Raw genomic sequence first — 24,172 nt, forward strand, 5'->3', positions numbered from 1 at the left:
AAAAACTGAGTAAGTGGAGCTCTTCATTGGTTTGATTTGTCCTCATTAAAGGGAGATGGTTTTCTCTAGTTTGTGGAAAATGTTGACAGTGACTTCACTAGTTCTTCTGGTTATTTTAGCTGGAGAAACTGGTTTATTACGAGTGTTTTACAGTTGGATGGAGTTTGTTTAAATCAGGAGGAGGTTTGAAACACTCGTCAGCTCAGACTGAAATATCAGCTTGGAAACTTTAGATGAGTAAAGATGGCCGTCTGTTCATGACATTCATATCTATTTATATATTTAACCTTTAATTAACCAGGTAAGTCGGTTGAGAATTGGTTCTCATTTCCAACAATGACCTGGCGAAGAGGCAGAAAAATGAGGCATGTTATACAATAATTCAGTAAACACGATAAACAATAATCAATAATTATACTGAACACTCACATAAACAATTAAAAACATGAAGTCCACTTTCACACAAGGAGGTCTCACGAGCAAATTAGAAGCAGGTGCACTGATAGGAAATTATAGATTGTAATGAGTTATTGTAGGTAGATAGATAAAGTGATGAAGGTATGGAGCTTTAGTGTTTTCTGTAACTCATTCCAGTTACTAGGGGCAACAAAATGGAATGAGGAACGACTGAAGGTGAGTTGTGTGTGTGCGTGTGCGTGTGCGTGTGTGTGTGCGCGTGTGAGCAGGAACATAAACTGTGACGAGTCTAAAAGGCAGATCAGTGAAAATGTTTAAGTCTTGATGAACTTTACAGACAATATTGAACCATGATGAAATTACAGGATCTGGTCTGTAACAGACATGGGCCTCCTTCTCAGAGCAGGAGGAGCAGCTGATATTTCTACAGGAGAAATGATGGAGATGATGATTCATGTAAAACATGTTAAGTTTAGATTTTAGTCTCTTGGAAATACAGAATGTTCACCGAATAAAAGCTTTGTTACACTTTTTGATCCAAGCAGATAAAAACATTTTTCAAGTTGACCAACTAAATCACCACAGTAACTGCAACTGTAACTACATTTTCACTGTCTGAAGATAAATGTCAGCAGTTTTAATGTTTTATACGTCAGCACTACCTGTTGTTACCTGAGTTTTCTGACGTTTGTGTTTTTGTGGGGTTGTCATGGAAATGTTGTTAAACCCGAAGTTACCTTGCCAAAACCAAATCCTGCTTCGTAGTACAGGCCTCAGGCCTCTGGTCCTCCTCCAACAGGAACTAGGTTCTTTATGTAAAATTGTACTTAAACGTGATCAATAATTAAATGAAATAAATTTCCTTTAAAAAGAGTTTTAATATTACTGTAAAGACTTATTAAAATCGTCAGTCTTTTATTTTGAAAAGCATGTACATTTTTTATCTAATACTTATTTAGTGAAAAGTAACTCAATACTTTTATTGCAGTGCTGCACTGAAACTCCAGTATTTCCATTTTCTGCTTGTTTATAATTTTACTTTATAACTATAATATATATAATATAAGAGGGAAATATTTCACTGTTTTACTACATTTATTTCACAGCTACAGTTACTTTTCAGATTAAGATTTGAAATAAAAATCAAATGAGTCTATTCTGCATGATAAGCACTTTTACTTTTGACAGTTGAAGTATATTTTACTGATTACACTCGTGTACTTTTACTCAAGTAAATTTAGAAAGCAGGATTTTTAGATTGTGTCAGATAAAACCAATAGATCTCAGTCTGTGTGTCAGTGAATGGAAATGCTCGTCCCTGGATCCTGTGTGTGCTGCTCTGCACTTCACTGCAGCTTCATGACCCCATCTAGTGGACTGACAGTGGAAGTACAGCAGCTGATGGCAGCTTCCTCTGCCTTACACTGCTGTCTGACTGCATTCAACTGACACTGATATGAAAGATGAAAGAAGAGCCAATCAGTGGAGGAGCAGCTTATATTTCTACAGGACAAATGATGAAGAGGAGGATTTCAGTTGATGTGCAGATGAATGATTTGTGTTTTCTCTCCAGATGAAGGTAGAAAGTGTGTGTGAACTGATGTGGATGTGAATTCAGCATCATGAATCAGCGTGAGGACAGAGAGGAGGGAGCCCCTCCCCCTAAAAGCAGTCTGTGTGGGGACCATGAGATCCAGACCAAAGCTCAGAGGTGAGATGAGGATCTCTAACTGTCCATGACTCTTCTCCATGTCAGAGCTCAGCACTCACATCACTGCACCATCGTTATTCACACTCAAAGCTCTGTGTGTGTTGTGTTGAAGGCCAGAGCAGCAGCACACACCAGACTCTACTGGACCTGGACCTGAACATGGACCTGAGCCCAGCTGTGTGTCAATGAAGACTGACAGGCAAAAGCATCACCTCACTGATTTCAAAGGACAGTCTCCCTCTGCTGCAAAGACGTGAGCTGCAGCTGAGTTTAAAATGTATCAGACAGCTGTCCTGTATATGAACATGATCAGGCTGAAACACAGGCTTTAGTGGCAAAGCTGATGTTTCTCTTTTCAAGAAAATAATTTCTTATGTTCTTATATGTGTCATTCAGATCAGAACTAAAACTCCCTGTAACTCAGCACCTATCCAGTTCTAGTGTTTGTGTTAGTGTCCTGTAGCAGAGGTGAGACTTCTGTGTGAGTCCTTAAAACTCATCATTTAAAAGGTGGACTTGTTGTGATGACTCTAGGTCATGAGGTACAGAACTGATTGCTTGTTTCCTCTCATTGAGAATGTCACAGCACAGTAGTGTTTGCTTTAATCAGGACAGTCACCACAGAACATAAAAGCAGCTGTTGTTTGTATACAGACCATAAAACCCTCACAGATGCTGCAAACATAATGTGAGCTAATTCTTCATGATTCCTCCACAGAGTGGACCAGGAGAGTTCAGAGGTTCCCAGTTCTCAGTCTGCCCAGCAGCATCAAACACACCTGGACTCCATATTTATGGTCTGTACATGGACAACAACTACTTTGACATCTGTTGTGTTGACAATAATCTCCATCCTGCACTTTTTAGAGCAGTGGATTGTCAGTGTGTCCAACATGGATCTGATGTTTGGCTCCATGGTTTTACTTTGATTGTGTCATTCATATAGTTTTCTGTTCCAGCTGCTGGAGGAGAACATTGTCACTTTTGTGAAGAGGGAGCTGAAGAAGATCCAGAAGGTTGTGAGCCCAGATTACCCACAATGCTCAGAGAGTCAGAGGGAGGATGAGGAAGTGTTGGATGGTGAGGATGAAGAGCAGAGGTGGAGCAGCAGAGAGGCTTTTGTGAAGATCGCAGTGAACTTCTTGATGAGAATGAAGCAGGAGGAGCTGGCTGACTGTCTGCACAGCAGTAAGAGGACTTCTCTAAAGATTCAACATGATGGACAAATGGGACATTTACTAACGTCTCAAGACATGGAGGGAAATATGTTCATTTGTGTTCTTTAAGGGGATGAACATGTCATGTTTTCTTTATGAATCAGTCATTGATGATGTTTCTTGTTTGTTCATTCAGGACATGTTGTTGCAGTTTATCAATGTAAACTTAAATCTACTCTGAAGAAGAAGTTCCAGTGTGTGTTTGAGGGAATCTCTAAAGCAGGAAACCCAACCCTTCTGAATCAGATCTACACAGAGCTCTACATCACAGAGGGAGGGACTGGAGAGGTCAGTGATGAACATGAGGTCAGACAGATTGAAACAGCATCCAGGAAACCAGCCAGACCAGAAACAAGCATCAGACAAGAAGACATATTTAAAGCCTCACCTGGAAGAGACGGACCAATCAGAACAGTGATGACAAAGGGAGTGGCTGGCATTGGGAAAACTGTCTTAACACAGAAGTTGACTCTGGACTGGGCTGAAGACAAAGCCAACCAGGACATACACTTCACATTTCCATTCACGTTCAGAGAGCTGAATGTGCTGAAAGAGAAAAAGTTCAGCTTGGTGGAACTTGTTCATCACTTCTTTACTGAAACCAAAGAAGCAGGACTCTGCAGGTTTGAAGAGGTCCAGGTTCTGTTCATCTTTGACGGTCTGGATGAGTGTCGACTTCCTCTGGACTTCCACAACACTGAGATCCTGACTGATGTTACAGAGTCCACCTCAGTGGATGTGCTGCTGACAAACCTCATCAGGGGGAAGCTTCTTCCCACTGCTCGCCTCTGGATAACCACACGACCTGCAGCAGCCAATCAGATCCCTCCTGACTGTGTTGACATGGTGACAGAGGTGAGAGGGTTCACTGACCCACAGAAGGAGGACTACTTCAGGAAGAGGTTCAGAGAGGAGGAGCAGGCCAGAAGGATCATCTCTCACATCAAGACTTCACGAAGCCTCCACATCATGTGCCGCATCCCGGTCTTCTGCTGGATCACTGCAACAGTTCTGGGGGAATATTTGGAAACCAGAGAGGAAGGAGGGCTGCCCAAGACCCTGACTGAGATGTACATCCACTTCCTGGTGGTTCAGTCAAAACTGAAGAACGTTAAATGTGATGGAGGAGCTGAGACAGATCCACACTGGAGTCCAGAGACCAGGAAGACGATTGAGTCTTTGGGAAAACTGGCTTTTGAGCAGCTGCAGAAAGGAAACCTGATCTTCTATGAATCAGACCTGACAGAGTGTGGCATCGATATCAGAGAAGCCTCAGTGTACTCAGGAGTGTTCACACAGGTCTTTAAAGAGGAGAGAGGACTGTACCAGGACAAGGTGTTCTGCTTCGTCCATCTGAGTCTTCAGGAGTTTCTGGCTGCTCTTCATGTCCATCTGACCTTCATCAACTCTGGAGTCAATCTGCTATCAGAAGAACAATCAACCTCCCTGTGGTCTAAACTGTTTGGTGACAAACCTGATCCAATCCAGAGGGCTGTGGACAAGGCCTTACAGAGTCCAAATGGACACCTGGACTTGTTCCTCCGCTTCCTCCTGGGTCTTTCATTGCAGACCAATCAGACTCTTCTACGAGGTCTGCTGACACCGACAGGAAGTGGCTCACAGACCAATGAGAAAACAGTCCAGTACATCAAGAAGAAGATTGAAGAGACTCCCTCTGCAGAGCAAAGCATCAACCTGTTCCACTGTCTGAATGAACTGAATGATCATTCTCTAGTGGAGCAGATCCAACACTCCCTGAGTTCAGGACGTCTCTCCACAGATGAACTGTCTCCTGCTCAATGGTCAGCTCTGGTCTTCATCTTACTGTCATCAGAAAAAGATCTGGACGTGTTTGAGCTGAAGAAATACTCTGCTTCAGAGGAGGCTCTTCTGAATCTGCTGTCAGCTGTCAAAGCCTCTAACAAAGCTCTGTAAGTGTATAGATAGCTGGTTTTCTTCATCATTGTAAAAGGACTTGGCTATTTTATTCAGCAGGAGGGAAAATATATTACTACTAGATCTCAGTTTTGCATTTCACAATATTGATCATAGTATCCTATTGGAAACATTGGACCATGTCATTGGGATTAAAGGAACAGCACTAGGTTGGTTTAAATCATATCTATCAGACAGATACCAGTTTGTTCATGTTAATGATGATTCCACCATTTACACCAGAGTTAGTCATGGAGTTCCACAGGGTTCTGTGCTTGGACCGATATTGTTCACCTTATACATGCTTCCTCTGGGCAATATTATCAGGAAGCATGGCATAAATTTCCATTGCCAGGGTGGGAGCTGTCCTTGGTGATGCTCTTTGCTCTGCTGAGGCAGCGGGAGGTGTAAATGTCCTTCAGGGAAGGGAGCGGGCAGTCGATGATCTTCTGTGCTGCCTTTACCACCCTCTGAAGCCTCTCCCTGTCTGCCATGGTGCAGCTGCCATACCATACTGTGATGCAGTACAGGTTGTGCTTCCTGAGGACCCTCAGGAAGTGTAGCTGCTGCTGAGCCTTCTTAATGACCGCTGTGATGTTCTCTGTCCAGGAGATGTCAGCGGAGACGAGGATCCCAAGAAAGTGTGGACTCTCTCCATGCACTCACTCTTGATGTAGAGGGGGGCTAAGTCGGTGCTGTGCCTCCTGAAGTCAACAATGATCTCCTTGGTTTTCTTGGTGTTCAGAGCCAGGTTGTTCTCTGAACACCAGGATGCCAACTTCAGGACCTCCTCTCTGTAGGCTGCTTCATCTCCCTTTGAGATGAGTCCGACCACTGTAGTGTCATCAGCAAACTTGACAATGAGGTTGCTGTTGTGGGCCGGACTGCAGTTGTGGGTGTAGAGGCAGTACAGGAGGGGGCTCAGCACACAGCCCTGTGGAGAGCCGGTGCTCAGTGTGCGAATGGAGGAGAGGTGGGGGCTGAGTCTCACAGTCTGGGGTTGGTTGGATAGAAAGTCCTTTATCCAGGCACATGAGAGAGAGGGGAGGCTGAGAGTGTCCAGTTTGGTGATGAGAATGTTGGGAATGATTGTGTTGAAGGCGGAGCTGTAATCCACAAAGAGCATCCGGATGTAGCTCTGCTGCTGCTCCAGATGGCTCAGCACAGAGTGGAGAGCTATGGCGATAGCATCCTCTGTGGAACTGTTACCGCGATATGCGAACTGGTAGGGGTCGAAGTCTGGGGGGAGATAGTCCTTGATGTGTTGGAGAACCAGTCTCTCGAAGCACTTCATGATTACTGGAGTGAGGGCCACAGGACGGTGGTTATTAAGGCTGGTGATGGGAGACTTTTTCGGCACTGGTATGATTGTGGCTGATTTTAGGCACGGCAGGATGACTGCTTGGGCTAGGGAGAGGTTGAAAATTCTGGTGCAGATGGGGGCGAGCTGGTCTGCACACGCTCTGAGCACCTTACCAGGTACTCCGTCTGGGCCGGCAGCCTTCTTGGGGTTCACTGCCAGGAGCACCCATCTGACATCGTGCTCCCTTACAGTGAGTGGAGTGGTGCAGGAACCGGGTGGGGGTGGTGGCAAGGCTGGAGCAGATGAGTGCTGCTGTTGTGGTGAGTTAAAGCGAGCAAAGAAGCAATTTAGCTCCTCTGAGCTGATAGCATCATATTATTCCAACAGATTGCTTCATTCACAGAATGCAGGTTTCCTTATGGTTCCCAGAATCCTTAAAAGTAGAATGGGAGGCCGAGCCTTTAGCTATCAAGCCCCTCTCCTGTGGAACCAACTGCCAGTTTGGGTTCGGGAAGCAGACACCCTCTCTAATTTTAAAATTAGGCTTAAAACATTTTTCTTTGACAAAGTTTATAATTAGTTGTAGTTACAGTTTTAGTTATTATGACTAAACCTATAGTTAGTCACAATTATTTCTATAGACACTGTTACAGTTAAGCATAAAGCCCAAAGTAGGGCTGGCTCAGGTAACTGAACCATCCCTTAGTTATGCTGCCATAGGCCTAGGCTGGTGGGGGACTTCCCATGATCCTCTGCACACTTGTCTTCTTCTCTTTCTCTCAGACCCACTTTCACATTTATTAGCCTTTATTCCATGTCATTAACTCTGTGTCCTCTCTGTCCCGTAGTCCTGTGCTTGTTTCTCTCTGGTCTCTCTTTCTCTGTACCTTTCTGCAGGTATCTCTGGCTCCAGAGCTGCATGTTCTCTGTCTGTGGTCCTGGCTCCACCAACCTGCTGCTGTTTATTGTTTACAATTATCCATTTCTAACACATTAGTATGCTTAATGTTCCACTCTGCTTAAGATACATTTTGGATTAATATTCTATGCCAACTGTAATGTAAATAATTACCAGTCATGACAGCTTTTTGCTTCTGTGTTCTGTTTCCTATCATAACTGTAATCTGCTGAGCACTCAGTGTCCACTAACTGTCCTGTAATCTGAATGCTGGCCCTCTAACATCGTTCACTGTCAACCCTGTTTGTGTCCTGTTTTATATGCTGCATGTCCTTCTCCTTCTCTCCTCCATTCCCAGCTGTCCTATCTTCCTCCTTTTCCTCCTTTCACCCAGCCTGGCCATCAGCAGGAGGGTCCACCATATGAGCCAGGTTCTGCTCAAGGTTTTTTCGTGTTTTTTCTTTTCACTGTCGCCTTAAGTGCTTGCTCTGGGCTCAGGCTCTGGGTCTCTGTTAAGCACTTTGAAACAATTTTGATTGTGGAAGGAGCTATATGAGTAAAATTAAACTGAATTGAAAATGTAACTGTCATGTATCCAACTTGTTGAGAATAAAACAGAAAGGATTTGAATCAGAGCCAATGAAAGATGATCATCAATGTAGAAACTCCTCATTGGTTAGCAGGTGGATAAAGAGCCGATATTTCTGCTTCTGTGTTTGATGTTTGGCCCAGTTTTCAAATGCAGATCTGTTAGTTTGCTGTGAGCTGCAGAGCAAACTGAGAGTTTGGTTCCTTTGATTGTCCTTTCAACACAAATGTTATTTGACTTTTTCTTCATTGTTTCCTCTTCAGACTGAACAGCTGTAACCTCTCAGAGAGAAGCTGTGAAGCTCTGTCCTCAGTTCTCAGCTCCCTGTCCTGTAGTATGAGACACCTGGACCTGAGTCACAATGACCCGCAGGATTCAGGGGTGAAGCTTCTGTCTGCTGGACTGAAGAGTCCACACTGTACCTTGGAGACTCTGAGGTCAGATCAAGTTCTAGTTTGTTTGAAATGACTGCAGATATTTCTTGAGTCCATCAATGCTGACATTAGAGAGGCCCATATGTAATGATTTTCACAGTTTATACAATCTTTGTGTTTTTCTGTCTATTTTGCTCTGATTCAGCTTCACATATAACTCTGGCTGAAATACACAAACCGATTTATGCTTTGTTATAAAATGGTTAATATGATTACATGTCAGTGTCAATGACATCAGTCGAAACTATGACAGAAAAAATCTGACGACCTTTTATTTTACTATGAAATCAAGATTTCAATTTAATACTAATTAATGTGAACTGTAACAAAATATCTTGCATTTCTATCAATTCATAAAAGCAAACTGAAAATGTCAAAGACAGATGAATGGACACATTAACAAATTAATAATCTCGATAGTTAATACTCATAATTTAATATAAGGTCTCACAAAATGAGTAGGTTGAGGATTAATGTGGACAGTCAAACATCTAGATCTTCCTCTAGATGTTCACTAATGAAATATCACTATGTTATCCCACATTTTTTCTCCTCTCAAGATAAACCCAGACACTGAAGAGGATTTTAGTTAGTCAGCTTCTGAATGATCAGCTGCTCTGCAGTGGAGAGGACAGGTAGCTGTGCTAATGCTAATGCTACGTGAGCGGTTCAGAGTTTCTAATGAGAAGTAGATTTACTGTGGAGAGTCAGTCTGTTTTTAACTGCAGAGCAGTCACATGGGTACTGTGTGAGTAAGCAAGCAAGTAAGTAAACAGCTGTAACCATGGTAACAGAACACAACAGTGATGGAGACAGCTTGAGCTTCAAAATTTTCAAACTGAAAAATAATGACTCAAATTTCACAGACTAAACCTAAAAACTGGTAAATGGCTGCATTTATATAGAACTTTTACCCACAGGACTTTACAGATACATTTTCATCAGAGGATTCAAACTAAATCAAATCAGGTACCAACATTAACACAGTTACAGTCAAGACCTGAAGTATTTGGATAGTTATTGTTCTTGAGACTCTGAGCTTCAGCACATTGAATCAGAATCAAAATAATGGATCCAACATAAAAGAGCCAAGTCTCAGCTTTAATTTGAGCAGGTTGACATCAGTATAGAAAGAACTGTGTGGGAGATTCAGCCCTTTTAGTGGTTCAAAAGTAACTGGGCAAATACACATGAAGTGAAACAAACTGATCAGATTTAATATTTAGTGTAAAATCCTTTGCAGTCATTGACTGTATTAGAATCAGAATCAGAATCAGAAACCCTTTTTTGCCAGGTATGTTACACATACAAGGAATTTGACGTGGTGTTGTTGGTGCAAAACAGACAAATTGGACTGACAAGTCCCATAACACACTCAGTTGAACAAGAAAAAAATTTTAATACTAAAATAAGAGAAAGAAGAAAGAAGTACTAAGAGGAAGAAACAGTCTGTACAAATAATAATAGTAATAATGTGCAATGTTGCAAAGTAGATGTAGTGCAAAGAGATAATAATGCCATAGGAGCGTTAATATAACGCATACATCGCTGAAATTATGTTAATGTAACATTGTCTGTTGTGGGGAAATGAGGGTCCGTACTGTTTGGGGGTGGGGGGTGGGGAGCTGTGTTGATGAGGGTGGTGGCAGAGGGAAAGAAACTGTTCCTGTGACGTGAGGTTTTGGTCTTGATGGACCGCAGCCTCCTGCCGGAGGGAAGTGTCTCAAAGAGTTTGTGACCAGGGTGGGAGGGATCAGCTGCAATCTTACCTGCACACCTCAGGGTCCTGGAGGCATACAGGTCCTGGAGAAATGGCAGATTGCAGCCAATCACCTTCTCAGCGGAGTGGATGATACGCTGCAGTCTTCCTTTGTCCTTGGCAGTGGCAGCAGCGTACCAGATGGTGATGGAGGAGGTGAGGATGGACTCGATGATGGAGGTGTAGAAGTGTACCATCATTGACCTCGGCAGGTTGAACTTCTTCAGCTGCCGGAGGAAGTACATCCTCTGGTGGGCTTTTTTGGTGAGGGAGCTGATGTTCAGCTCCCACTTGAGGTCCTGGGTGATGAGGGTTCCCAGGAAGGTGCAGGACTCCACCCTGTTGACTGAGGAGTCACTCAGGACGATGGGGGCAGGAGGGGCTGGGTTCTTCCTAAAATCTACCACCATCTCCACTGTCTTCGCTTTGTTCAGCTCCAGGTTGTTTTTGGAGCACCAGGTCACCAGATGGTCAATCTCCCACCTGTATGCAGACTCATCACCATCAGAGATGAGACCAATGAGGGCGGTGTCGTCTGCAAACTTCAGCAGTTTGACAGACTGGTGACTGGAGGTACAGCTGTTGGTGAATAGGGAGAAGAGTAAAGGAGAAAGAACACAGCCTTGAGGGGAACCAGTGTTGATGGTTCGGGAATCAGAAATGTGCTTTCCCAGCTTCACGTGCTGCCTCCTGTCCAACAGGAAGTCTGTAATCCACTTGCAGGTGGTCAGCTGAGAAAGCTTGTCCTGCAGCAGAGCCGGAATGATGGTGTGGAAGGCGGAGCTGAAGTCCACAAACAGGATCCTGGCGTAGGTTCCTGCAGAGTCCAGGTGCTGGAGGATGAAGTGGAGGGCCAGGTTTACTGCATCGTCCACAGACCTGTTGGCTCTGTAGGCGAACTGCAGGGGATCCAGGATTGGGTTGGTGATGGCCTTGAGGTGGGTCGGGACGAGGCGCTCAAAAGTCTTCATGACTACAGAGGTCAGGGCGACAGGTCTGTAGTCATTAAGTCTTGTGATCCTCAGTTTCTTGGGGATGGGGATGATGGTGGAGGTCTTGAAGCAGACTGGTACGTGACATGTCTCTAGTGAGGAGTTGAATATGTCAGTGAACACTGGAGACAGTTGATCGGTGCAGTGCCGAATGGTCTGCAGTTGATGAAAAAAGTTTCCAGGTCAGGAGAACAGTACCGTTTGATCACTGTCACATCGTTGCACCAGCTGCTGTTGATATAAAAACAGATTCCACCACCTTTAGATTTGCCAGATAGTCCTGTGTTGCGATCCGCTCTAAAGAGTTGGAAGCCTGCCAACTGCAGTGCAGAGTCCGGTATCAGTCCACACAGCCATGTCTCTGTGAAGCACAAAACCGATGATGCTGAAAAGTCTTACAGGCGCACCAGCGTGTTTACCTCTCCTCCGGCGCTTCTCTGCCTGAGCATTGGTGAGGGCACATTTGACCAGAATGTCCAATATTCCTGCCAATTGCACCAGAAAAGTGGGACATAAGTAGTATTCATTATTATATTTTAAAGTGAATGTGCTGAGAGCAGGAAGAACATAGCGTGTCCAATGTCCAAATACTTACGGCCTTGACTGTATATGTCAGTTTTAAACTGATTTTATTATATTTAACTGTCATGTCTCCAATTTGTTGAGAATAAAACAGAAAGGATTTTATTCAGAGCCAATGAAAGATGATCACCGATGTAGAAACTCCTCATTGGTTAGCAGGTGGATAAAGATCTGATATTCCTGCTTCACAGAACAAATCTGTTTGATGATTGGCCCAGGTTTCAAATGCAGGTTTGTTAGTTTGCTGTGAGCTGCAGAGGAAACTGAGAGTTTTATTCCTTTGATTGTCCTTTCAACACAAATGTTATTTGACTTTTTCTTCATTGTTTCCTCTTCAGACTGAGCAGCTGTAACCTCTCAGAGAGAAGCTGTGAAGCTCTGTACTCAGTTCTCAGCTCCCAGTCCCCTAGTCTGAGAGACCTGGACCTGAGTAACAATGACCTGCAGGATTCAGGAGTGAAGCTTCTGTCTGCTGGACTGAAGAGTCCACACTGTACCCTGGAGACTCTGAGGTGAGATCAAGTTCCAGTTTGTTTGAAATGACTGCAGATATTTCTTGAGTCCTGACAGTCATAGGATTGCATTAGATAGTGGCCCATAGATAGTGGCCCATATCTAATGATTTTTACAGTTTGTAAAAAGTTTTTCAGCCTATTTTGTTTTTATTCAGCTTCATTTTCTTTCAAGCTCATATATATGAATTCTGGCTGAGACACACAAGCTCACTCATACTTTGTTATAATGTAGTTTATATGATTCAAAGTCAATGTTAATTTAAATTCAATTCAATTTTATTTATATTGGGTTGAATCATAATATACGTTATCTCAAGGCATTTTACACATAGAGCAGGTATTGTCAGAACTGAACGTGGACTGAACCCAAATGCACAACTCCGAGGCAAAACTTCAGAAAAGCAAAGTCTTTTATTAAACAAAGTGACAAAATAATAATCACCTGATGGGGGAAAAAGGCACAAAAAAACTAAAGTTGAAAACAAACAGAAAATCACTCTATAGAGGAAACCAAAAATCACTCTCACGAGGAAACTAAAAATCACTCTTACGAGGAACAAAAGCAAAGGCAAGGCAACTAGTCAAAACAAGGAAGATCAAAAGACAAAGTAACAACATAACCTGACATGGGATACGTGGACAAGAAATGACGCTGGTTCTCTTGACGGAGGACAAGACGAACTGGCACGGAACAAGAGGCGACGCAGACTATACATACACAACAGGTAGGGGAAACAGGTGGAAACAATTAGGGCGGGGAAGACAATCATAACGGCAGGAAACCAGACAAAGGCAGGAAGTAAAATGAGACAAGACACACAAGGGCAATAGTTTCAAAATAAAACAGGAAACCACAAGACAACATAGACACGAGACGAAACATAACAAGTCATTATTTACGGACCGTGACAGGTATAGACTGTACTCTTTAAAATATTATCTACAGACCCCAAATTTTCCACAAGTGCAGCACTTGGTGATGGTGGCATTGAAAAACTCCCTTTTAACAGGAAAAAACCTTGAACAGAACCTGAGTCATGGTGGGTGAAACTATGGGAAAGAGAAGAAGTTGATTTAGTAACATGTATTGATAGGATATGAATGAGTACTGATAGAGAGTGAGAGGAGCTTGGTGCATGATGGGAAGTCCCCCGGCAGTCTCGGTCTATAGCAGCTAAACTAGTAAATGGTTCAAGCAAAACCTGAGCCAGAACTAACTATATGTTTTATCAAAGAGGAAGGTTTTTAGCTTACTCTTAAACTTGGAGAGGGTGTCTACCTCCCAGAGCCAAAGTAGAGGAACCTGATATCTGAAGTATCTGCCATCTATTGCACTTTTGGAGACTCTAGGAACCACTAGTAGGCCTGCATTCTGGGAGTGCAGTGTTCTAGTTCGGTAATAAAGTACTATAAGCTCCTCGAGATATGGTGGTGCCAGACCACCATATCTCTTTGTAGGGCCTTGTAGGTAAGGAGAAGAATTTTAAATTCTATTCTAGGCTTTTATTCTGGATTTTACAGGGAGCCAATGCAGAGAAGCCAATACAGGAGTAATATGATATCATTTCCTGGTTCCTGTTAGTACTCGCGCTGCAGCATTTTGAATCAGCTAGAGAGTCTTTAGAGACTTGTTGGGGCAGCCTGATAATAAGGAATTGCAATAGTCCAGCCAAGAAGTAACAAACACATGGACTCATTTTTCTGCATCATTATGAGACAGGATGTGCCTGATTTCTGTAATATTACAGAGGGGAAAAAAAGCAGTCCTTGAAGTTTCTTTGATGTGGGACAGGTCTTGATCAAAAGCAACTCCCAGTGCTTTTGATATAGTGGCGTTGGAGGCCAAAGCAATATCATGAAGAGTAAGAATATCATGAGATACTATGTTTCTGAGGTGCTTGGGGCCAATTACTATAACTTCAGTCTTGTCTTTTGTGTTCAACAGTAGAAACTTACGAGTCATCCAGGTCTTTATGCCCTTAAGACACGTCGGAAGTTTATGGAATGCTTCCTAATAATGTTGCCTTAGGGAAGCATATATGAGGTGAAAAGAATTGGTCCAAGCACTGAACCTTGTGGAACGCCATGCCTAACTTTTGTGTACATGGAGGACTCATTGTTGATGTGTACAAACTGAAATCAATCTGATAGGTAAGACCTAAACCAGCTTAGTGCGGCTCCCTCGATGCCAATTAAATGTTTCAGTCTCTGTAGTAGGATGTGATGGTCAGTGGTATCAAATGAAGTACTAAGATCTAACAAGACAAGTGCAGAGACTAGTCCTTTGTCTGATGCACTTAGTAGGTAATTTGAAACTTTCACTAATGCTGTCTCTGTGCTATGATTCACTCTAAATCCAGACTGAAAATCCTCAAATAAATTATTATTATGTAGAATGTCACACAGCTGACTGGCAACTGCTTTCTCATGAATCTTAGAGAGAAAGGGAAGGTAAGATATAGGTCTGTAGTTGGCTAAAACGCCTTCCTCAAGAGTAGGCTTTTTGAGAAGTGGTTTAATTATATCTGTTTTAAACGACTTTGGCACCCCTTAGCCTTAGGGGTAAAATTTCCTTGAGGAGCCTGGTGGGAATCGTGTCTAAAAGACAGGTTGATGGTTTAGATGAAGAAATTACAGAAGTTAGTTGGTGAAGATTAATGGAAGAGAAACTTTCTAATCAAGTTTTACTGCCGTTCCTTTCAATCCTTTCAAGTTTTCGTGTTGTTCGCTTTAATTTGTGAGCTTGTGAGCTGAACCACAGAGCAAACCTCTTCTGTTTCTCTGTCTTCTTTCTTAGAGGGGTGATAGAGTCAAGTGTCATTCACATTGTTCAGAAGGGGAACGGGGTGGCAGAGAGGGGGATGTTTCACAGTTTTCATTGCCTATGGGAAGAAGCTGTTTGACAGTGGTGCTGTTTTAGTCTTTTATGTCCTGTATCTCTTCCCAGAAGGCATGGAGGGTGAAATGGTAGTGTCCGGGAAGAGTGGGGTCTTTTGCAATGGAGCAGGCCTTTTTGGAGTCGGCCAGTAGAGATGTCTCTGAAGGAGGGTAGTGGTTGTCCAATCACTCGCTCCACTGCCCTTGCCACCCTTCCTTCCTGTTCTGTTCTGTACAGCTTCTGAGCCAAACTGTACAGCAGTAGGTCAGGAGGCTCATAATAACTTTATGTATTCTGAGAACTAGCCTTGATAAAAACTCAGAGAATTCAGACAGGAACCTGGAGGGCGGTACACTATAACAAATTGAACTGGCTGTAATGTTTTCCAGGTTGGATGAGAAAAACTAAGAACAAGGCTTTCAAATTAATTATAACTGAGTTTAGGTTTAGGATTGATTAAGAGACTACTGTAGAGTTGAAAATGGCTGCCACTCCACCTCCTTGGCCAGAGCCTTGAGGAATGTAAGCATTAAAGTGACTGGGAGGAGTAGATTCATTTAGACTGGCATAATCATCTTGCCATAGCCATGTTTCAGTGAGACAGAATAAGTCAAACTGATAATCTGAAATTAAATCGTTTACTTTAACAGATTTGGATGACAGAGATCAAATGTCCAATAATCCATATTTAATTCTCCAATTGTCATTTACTTTGGCAGTGGTGCTCTTAATTTTGATTAGGTTTTTATGACTCCTCTTCTGTTTACTTTTGATTTAATAAAGAATTTAGGTGGGCGGGGGCAGAAACAGTCTCTGGGATCTTATATTGTGTAGCCTCTTGTAACACTACTGTCTGTGGGTTACTAATATATGTACACACAAACATACGGAGGTGAGGCTGCGGTAGGGATCGGCTCTTTAATGCACTTCAGTGTATCACACAACAGAGCAACCAATCACTGAACACACTGACACTGACAGTCAACACAGTTGAGCATTGGGCGCTTGATCTAATACACCACATCCCTCTTTTCCAAGACTAGGGAGTGGCTTGACACTCAGATTATTAATTCTAGTGTATCAGCATTGAACAAACCTCTTTTTAACCTGTATATGTCAATGACCAATAAAGCATGTCTACAACAAACCAGTGACTTTCACAAAATCACCATAAACCACTTTTTGTCCAGCATTCTGTGGGCTAAAACATGTACACATTTTGAACATTCTTGAAACGTTTTAGAGTTAAGCACTCCTTTTCTTGTTCTCCTTTCTGCTTCTAAGTGTGTTCACAAGTGTGTTTTATTTATTTATACATACAGTATTTCAGAACAACAACAGCATAAATTGTCCATGAGATCAGTCTCTGTACCTGGCAGGGGGTCTGACCTCTCTGCCACTCCTGGTGCAGTATGCAGGTTTATTGTCCATACTCACAGGAGGAGGGTCATGTGATGGTGGGTCTTGTGGTGGTGGCTTGAGAGACTCAAGTGTCCCAGAAGGCTGTACCTCTGTGTCTAAATGTTCATCAAGGCTAGTGTCTCTGAACAAACTCAGGTGTATCTTCCTCAGATGTCGCCTGTTACTCCTGAGCGTCTTCCTTGCTGGTGTCTACACAGTTTAAGTTTATACTTTATTGATCCCTCCTGGGGAAATTACTCTCTGCATTTTACCCACACAAAGTGAAAGAAACACACACACAAGCATTCACATGCACTAGAGACGCTGTGGCAGAGGGCTTCCCTAGAAGGAGCTGGGGTGGATCGGTGCCTTGGTCAGGGGTACCACGGCCATGGTTGCAGAGGCGGGGGGGGCGTGTCTCCTGGGATCTGTAGGATTGGAGTTGGAGTGCGGCCTGAGAAATATGAATGAAGTCTGGGTGTGTGAGTAATGTCATTGGAAGATAATCTATTGAGGAGCATGGTGTGAGAAATAGTATTTAAGGCCGCACTCAGATCAAGATTATTTGACTTTTTCTTCATTGTTTCCTCTTCAGACTGAGCAGCTGTAACCTCTCAGAGAGAAGCTGTGAAGCTCTGTCCTCAGTTCTCAGCTCCCAGTCCTCTAGTCTGAGACACCTGGACCTGAGTAACAACAAGCTGCAGGATTCAGGGGTTAAGCTTCTGTCTGCTGGACTGAAGAGTCCACACTGTACCCTGGAGACTCTCAGGTAAGATCAAGTTCCAGTTTGAAATGACTGCAGATATTTCTTGAGTCCAACAATGCTGACTTTAGAAAGGGCCCATATTGAATGATTTTCATAGTTCATACAATCTTTGAGTTTTTCTATTTTGTTCTTGTCCAGCTTCACATATATGAACTTTGGATGAGATACACAAACTCACTTATGCTTTGATATGAAATGGTTTAGACCAGTGGTTCTCAAACTTTTTCTGTTGGGCCCCCTTTTGGAGGAAGAACCCCCCCCCCCCTCCGAGTCCGAGTTGCTCCGATGCCATAGTTCCGCCTGCTACATGTTCTGACCTGGGAAAAACACCCAGGAGCCATCTCATGTGCCCCCTGGCAATCCCCACAGTTTGAGAAACGCTTCTTTAGACTATTACATGCCAGTGTTAATGACATCAGTAAAAACTCAAACAGAAAAAAATTTGTGACAACCTTTTATTTCACTACGAAACCAAGATTTCAACTTAATACTAAGAAATGAGAACTGTAACAAAATATATTACATTTCTACCAATTAATAAATAATACTAATTAATACTAGTTAATAATAAGAATTTAATATAATGTTCACTGATTAAATATTACGTTATCTACGTTATCCCACATTTTAGCTTCTCCTCTCAAGATAAACCCAGACACTGAAGAGGATTTTGGTCGGTCATCTTCTGAAGTTTTTGTTCTTAAGACTCTGAGCTTCATCACATTGAATCTGAATTAAAATAATGGATCCCACATTAAAGAGCCAAGTCTCACCTTTAATGTGAGTATGTTGACATCAGTATAGAAAGAACTGTGGGAGATTCAGCCCTTTTAGTGGTTCAAAAGTCTCCAACTTGTTGAGAATAAAACAGAAAGGATTTGAATCAGAGCCAATGAAAGATGATCATCAATGTAGAAACTCCTCATTGGTTAGCAGGTGGATAAAGAGCTGATATTTCCGCTTCACAGAACAAATCTGTGTTTGATGTTTGGCCCATTTTTCAAATGCAGGTCTTTTAGTTTGATGTGATTGATTGTCCTTTCAACACAAATGTTGTGTTTGATTGTTTCCTCTTCAGACTGAGCAGCTGTAACCTCTCAGAGAGAAGTTGTGAAGCTCTGTCCTCAGTTTTCAGCTCCCAGTCCTCTAGTCTGAGACACCTGGACCTGAGTAACAGCAAGCTGCAGGATTCAGGGATGAAGCTGCTGTCTTCTGGACTTGAGAGTCCACACTGTACCCTGGAGACTCTCAGGTCAGATCAAGTTCCAGTTTGTTTGAATTGACTGCGGATATTTCTTGATTCCATCAATACTGACTTTAGAGAGGCCCATATCTAATGATTTTCACAGTTCATACAATCTTTGAGTTTTTTAGGTCTATTTTGTTTTTGTCCAGCTTCATATTCTGTAGAGCTAGGGGTGGGCAATATGGCAAAAATATCACATCACGATTTTTTAACGGTAAAATCAGGATCACGATTTTATCATGGTACTTTTTACAGTGAAGTTAATTTAGAACCAAACTATTCTCTATGTCTAAACGTAGCCCTAAAGTTAAAAAAAGTCACTTCTTTCCACTGTTTGCTCCTTACTACTATGGCGTGCTTTTATCAAAGGCTTTTGTTATAGTTGGTTGTTTCTGTGTAATGTCTTTAGCCGTTACCACTGGCTGATGTGTGGTTGGCCTCGCTGCTTGGCTCTCACCAAATTGTTTCGGATGCTGCCTCTTCAGGTGGTTAAAGAGGTTCGTTGTGTTGCCATCCGAAGCTCGAACCTTCTCTGTGAAAACTTTGCAAATGACAGTTGTTTGTGCTTTGTTTGGAGAAAACCAAAACCAGTTCCATACACAGTGTTGGGGAGTAACAGAATACATGTAGCGGCGTTACGTATTCAGAATAAAAATTCTGAGTAACTGTATTCCATTACAGTTACAGTTTAAATAGATAGTATTCAGAATACAGTTACATTGTTGAAATCAATGGATTATGCGATGATACTCTGTTTCTGTTTCATGAGTTTATATTTATTTTCTGAACGAAGGCAACCCGATGCGTTTCCCAGAAGCCCCAGCTCCACGAAAACAAACGTAAATAAACGACCTACTTGCCTGATCAGTCGGTCAGAATGGAGTCGGACGAGGAGCACCAGGAGCGAGAGCTTGAGCCGTAGCAGGCAAAACAGAGCCGGGACAGGAATGCGTCGGCCAAGACAGAAGCGTTACCGTAACCGTTACTCCCCAACACTGTCCATACAACTGAAGTGGAGTTCTTTTTGGGGACCAACTCTCAGCTTTCACTTTCGTTGTCAGCCATGGCTACCCGCTATGCCTTGACTGAAACAGCAAGGCTAGTAAAAAAAAAAAATCAGCACTGCTCGTACTTCACCATGATTGGTTGGTCATGTTCACGTAAAGCAGGCTGTTAGTTTCCCAAGGAAAAAAAAAACTTCTCATGCGTCTGGCGTAAGCATAGAGCTGCAATTAATAGAATGTGCCCTATAGACGATAATACGATCTCTCTCCTCTGGCAGATCGTCAACACTTTCTAATCCTTCACGATCTAATATCATCATATCGCACACCCCTATGTAGAGCTCACATATATGAACTCTGGCTGAGATACACAAACTCATTTATGATTTGTTGTGAAGTGGTTTAGACGATTACATGTCAATTTTAATGACGGGTAAAAACTATGACAGAAAAATTCAGTGACAACTTTTTATTTCACTATGAAACCAAGATTTCAACTTAATGCTAAGTAAAGAGAACTGTAACAAAATAGAATACATTTCTATCAACTAATAAATACTAAATGAAAACATGAAAGACAGATGAATGGATGAATGTTCACTAATTAATGAGTTAATACTAATAATTTAATATAAGGTCTCAATTAAGGAGTAAGTTAAGGATTAATGTGAACGGTCAAACATCTAGATCTTCTTCTAGATGTTCACTAATGAAATATTACTACAGTATCCCATGTTTTAGCTTCTCCTTTCAAGATAAACTCAGACACTGAAAAGGGATTTTCCTTTAAAAAGCTTCCACTTCTTGGGTTTTGAATTTGACCCAGGTGTCATCCACATATCTGACCCAATGGGTTGGAGTGGAACCAGTAAATATACTTGTATACCCTCAGGTGAGGCAGTGGAAATAGTCAGAAAAAGGCTTGTGGAAGACCACTCCCTCAATGATCGTACCAATCTCACAGTGGACCAGATCTGCACTCTTTTAGACCTCTGCCTCTCCACAACCTACTTGAAATACAATGAAGATTTCTACAGACGGAAACACGGCTGTGCCATGGGTTTCCCTGTTTCACCTATTGTGACCAACCTATACATGGAGGAAGTGGAGAGCAGAGCTCTGTACTCCTTCAAGGGTTCCACTCCAACCCATTGGTTCAGATATGTGGTTGACGACTGGGTCAAAATCAAAATCCAAGAAGTGGAAGCTTTCACAAAAGACATTAACTTGGTTAATGAAAATATTAAGTTAACTAGGGAAGACACAAAGGACTACAAACTCCCTTTCCTGGACTGTGGTGTGTACATGGAAAATGATGAGCCTCACTGTTGAAATCTACTGTAAGCCGACACACACAGACCAATAACTGCTTTTTGACTCCCATCATCCACTCGAACACAAATTAGGGGGTTATCAGAACCCTATACCACCGGGCACAAAACATCCCCACTACAACGAAAGGAAAAGAGAAAGAACACATATATAAGGAAGGTTCTCCATAACTGTGGTTTCCCGAAATGGGCCTTCACCAAATCCCCAACAGACCCAAGAGGAAACATCACAACCACCAACAGGGAGGACACCACAAACCAACGCAGAAATATTATGGTACCGTATGTGGCTGAAGTGTCAGAGTTTGTTTTAAGCCCTGTAACACTCTAAGACAGAAACTGGTACACCCCAAAGACAAAATTCCCCAAAACAAGCTAAGTGATGTCATCTATGCAATGAAATGCAGCGAGGAGTGTTCCGACCTAAACATAGAGGAGACTAAACAACTACTCCAAAAATGCATGGCCCATCATAGACGAGCTAAGTCCTCTGGTCAAAACTCAGTCTTTCACCTGCATCTCAAGGAGAAGGGACAGTCCTTTGAAGACAGTGATGCCCACATTTTGGACCGACAATATAGATGGTTTGAAAGAGGAGTTAAGGAGGCCATCTGTGCCAAAATAGAACATCCATCACTGAACAGAGGGAGTGGTCTAAGACACCTGCTGTCACCTACCTACAATGCAGTTTTGAGATCCCTAACCAGATGACTAACCCATCCACATCTGGGCTCGTGTGACTCTAACGACTCACATGATGCTTAGTTTCAAAGATCAGCCGAGTTACCCTCAGGTGCTAATGAGTCAACTGGATGCAGCCCAGCAGGCACCACCCAAGATGTGAACGGTTCTACTCTAATGGTTCGATTGCTCTCAGGGATACCACCCACTAGGAGGAAAAGGGATGCGGTTAAATGTTTGGGCTCTCTAACCAGTCTCTACAAGTGTAGAAGCTTCTCGGATGTGAGGTGAAATGTCTTCAAGCTTCCAACAAGGTGTCGAGGTGGATAAAGAAGTGATATTTCTGCTTCACAGAACAAATCTGTTTGATGTTTGGCTCAGTTTTCAAATGCAGGTCTGTTAGTTTGCTGTGAGCTGCAGAGCAAACTGAGAGTTTTGCTCCTTTCATTGTACTTTCAACACAAATGTTGACTTTATCTTCATTGTTTCCTCTTCAGACTGAGCAGCTGTAACCTCTCAGAGAGAAGCTGTGAAGCTCTGTCCTCAGTTCTCAGCTCCCAGTTCTCTAGTCTGAGAGACTTGGACCTCAGTAACAATGACCTGCAGGAGTTAGGGCTGAAGCTTTTGTCTGCTGGAGTGAAGAGTCCACACTGTACCCTGGAGACTCTCAGGTCAGATCAAGTTCCAGTTTGCTTGAAATGACTGCAGATATTTCTTGAGTCCAACAATGCTGACTTTAGAGAGGCCCATATCTAATGGTATTCAGTTTATACAATGTTTGAATTTTGTCTATTTTGTTTTTGTCCAGCTTCAAATTTTGTAGAGCTCACATATATGAACTCTGGCTGAGATACACAAACACTTATGCTCTGTTATAAAGTGGTTTAGATGACTATATGTCAGTGTTAATGACATCAGTAAAAAATATGACAGAAAAATTCCGTGAGAACTATTTGTTTCACTATGAACCCAAGATTGCATGAAAGGACACACTCACTAATTAATAAGTTAATACTAATAATTTAATATAAGGTCTCAGTTAAGGAGTAAATTGAGGATTAATGTAAACAGTCAAACATCTAGATCTTCCTCTAGATATTCACTAATAAAATATCACTACATTATCCCACGTTTTAGCTTCTCCTCTCAAGATACCTGCTGAGACACAGCTGTCCTGTACTTACAACTAATAAACAATTTTATCAGTGAATTCAAACTAAATCAAATCAGGAACCAACATTAACAGTTACAGTCAAGACCTGAAGTATTTGGACAGTTTTTGTTCTTAAGACTCAGCTTCATCACGTTGGATCTGAATAAAAATAATGGATCTTACTTTAAAGAGCCAAGTCTCAGCTTTAATTTGAGCAGGTTGACATCAGTATAGAAAGAACTGTGTGGGAGATTCAGCCCTTTTAGTGGTTCAAACGTAACTGGACAAACACACATGAAGTGAAACAAACTCATCAGATTTGAACCCCACTCCGGACGGCACCACCTCCCATGCGCTCACCACCTGTGGGAGGTGCCGTAGGACTACGGTGCATTGTGGATTGGGCAGCAGTCGCCCCCGTGACCTGGGCCTGGACCCAGATAAGCGGCAGATGATGACGTGACGTTCTCTAACTCAAATAAAAATAAATACAACAAATACATATGTATAGATATATACATTTTTTGCATGAAATGTGAGTAAATGTATATATTTAAAAAAATAACAAATTAATATGCATCCCTTAGCATCAGAGTACAAAGTAATTGACTCAAGGTGACACATAAAGCTGGCTCAATTCCTAAAATCAAATAATTTTAATAAGAAAAATCAAAACACATTCCTACTACACACACACACACACACACACACATGGCTACTAATGCACATTTACACTACACTGCCATGCACAAACCCATTTACACATTTTTGTTAACTAGCACGCTCACTTACACACACACACGACACAAGACTTTTTCAAATGACTGGCAACTTCAACTCTTAAAAACATTCAAAATACCTTAATTCTACCAAATATCAAATGCCGATACATGAACAAAAATACGTTTACAGTAACGTTAAAGTTACTAATTAGCGTAATGAAAGACCGGCAAAAACACTGGAACAAAGCCAAGACTCATCACCCCATACACACATCTCCCAAACATTTCAAATCATTTTAAACATTTCTCCACACTTTATCTTCCATGTACATACAATACTGAACAATGAAAAAGTAAAATTTGGTATTACCTGTGGATTAAAGGAGGAGGACAAAAGTTAGCGTGTTCCGCTTATTTTCAACTGCGCCTGTGCAGAGCTCCCTCCTCACTAGACCCACTGCACCACACATCATCTCCTGGTGACATAGTACATCTACCTCAGAGGTAAAGAGTAAAAAATGTAAAATCACAGTTGCAGTAATTCAGTGATTTAAGAAAAAATCACTGAACAAATCTGTTTTTGATGTTTGGTCTGGTCAGAGCAAACTGAGAGTTTTGTTCCTTTGATTGTCCTTTCA

The 24,172-nt window shown here is 42.2% G+C and overlaps 1 pseudogene; it reads left to right on the forward strand.

Annotated features, from left to right (window-relative positions):
• The first annotated feature begins 20,496 nt into the window (after nucleotides 1–20,496).
• On the forward strand, nucleotides 20,497–21,689 carry LOC121191514 (annotated as a pseudogene).
• Nucleotides 21,690–24,172: the final 2,483 nt, after the last annotated feature.

The sequence above is a fragment of the Toxotes jaculatrix genome, chromosome 13 (assembly GCF_017976425.1).
Source record: "Toxotes jaculatrix isolate fToxJac2 chromosome 13, fToxJac2.pri, whole genome shotgun sequence".
NCBI lineage: Eukaryota > Metazoa > Chordata > Actinopteri > Toxotidae > Toxotes > Toxotes jaculatrix.